Source organism: Nannospalax galili, unplaced genomic scaffold (assembly GCF_000622305.1).
Source record: "Nannospalax galili isolate Female #2095 unplaced genomic scaffold, S.galili_v1.0 scaffold1173, whole genome shotgun sequence".
Lineage (NCBI taxonomy): Eukaryota > Metazoa > Chordata > Mammalia > Rodentia > Spalacidae > Nannospalax > Nannospalax galili.
The window spans coordinates 234085-235587 of record NW_008331991.1 but is presented as its reverse complement, the minus strand read 5'-3'; the positions used below and the strand labels follow the sequence as shown (position 1 = coordinate 235587).

The window sequence follows — 1503 nt, the reverse complement described above, 5'->3', positions numbered from 1 at the left end:
GTTCACTATGTCTTCTAGTCTCTGATCTGTGGACCTGAAGCAGAGATGAGCTAACTGCGCAGTATTTTCATCCTCTATAACATGTGCTGGTACTGCCTTGGGCATGATTCTCTCATACAAAAGTTATGAATATCCTCTATTCAAAAATCTGGTCTGCAAGGCGTACATCATTTGGTGTAGTCTCCGCTTCCTCAACTCCCAGCTACTTGCCCCTACCACATTGCCACAATGTCACTTTCTAACAAGCTGACCCTGGATGAGCTGGACATGAAGGGGAAGTGGGTCATTATGAGAGTGGACTTCAATGTTCCTATGAAGAACAACCAGATGACAAATAACCAAAGTATCATGGCTGCTGTCCTAAGCATCAAATTCTGCTTGGACAATACAGTGAAGTCTTTATGAGTCACTTGGGCAATGGTGTTCCCATGCCTGACAAGTACTCCTTAGAGCCAGTTGCAGGAGAGTTCAAATCTCTGCTGAGCAAGGATGCTCTGTTCTTGAAGAATTGTGTGGGCCCAGAGGTAGAGAATGCCTGCACCAACCCAGCAGCTGGGGCAATCATCCTGCTGGAGCACCTCCAATTTCATGTGGAGGAAGAAGAGAAGGGTAAAGATGCCTTTGGGAACAAGGTCAAAGCTGAGCCAGTCAAAATAGATACTTTCTGAGCTTCATTGTCCAAACTAAGGACTATCTATGTCAAATGATGCTTTGGGTGCTGCGCACAGAGCCCACAGCTCCATGGTGTGTGTTGATCTGCCACAGAAGGCTGGTGGGGTTTTGATGAAGAAGGAGGTGAACTACTTTGCCAAGGCCTTAGAGAGCCCAAAGTGACCCTTTCTGGCCATCTTGGGTGGTGCTAAAGTTCCAGACAAGATCCAGCTGATCAATAATATGCTGGGCAAAGTCATTGGTGGTGGAATGGCTTTTACCTTCCTTAAGGTGCTCAGCAACATGAAGTTTGGCACTTCTCTGTATGATGAAGAAGGAGCCAAGATCGTCAAAGATCTCATGTCCAAAGCTGAGAAAAATGATGAATTTGCATATGAATAAAGTATATAATCTGGGGAAGGCTAGGAAGAGAGGGCTTGATCCATGCTGGGTAAAGGCTTTCCAGTGTGCAAACCCTCAGGTCACTCATAAACCTCAACAATCCCTAAGTCGTCTCTGTAAGTAAGCTCGGTGAGTCATTGGTTCCCCAGGAAAACTAATCAAACATTGGTTTGACACTAGAACCTTAGAAGGGGATAAACAGTGCTTAGTATCCCCAGGAAAAGCATTCTCACAACAGATAAAAATTTATTTGTTAGTGTTATTATGTCTCAATTATTAAAAAAGAAAATGAGAATGTAAAAGGTGTTAAAAAGGATATGGAAATGGAGATATTTTCCAAAACAGACATAAAAATGAGAAAGCCTAAGCAAGTGATGAAGATCTGTGTAGGTTTGTTATGATATATAAAGGATGAGACAAAAATAATATACACATAATCTTAAAATTTCT

The 1503-nt window shown here is 42.6% G+C and overlaps 1 pseudogene; it reads left to right on the top strand.

Moving 5' to 3' along the window:
- The first annotated feature begins 228 nt into the window (after positions 1–228).
- Positions 229–1053, top strand: LOC103729086 (annotated as a pseudogene).
- Positions 1054–1503: the final 450 nt, after the last annotated feature.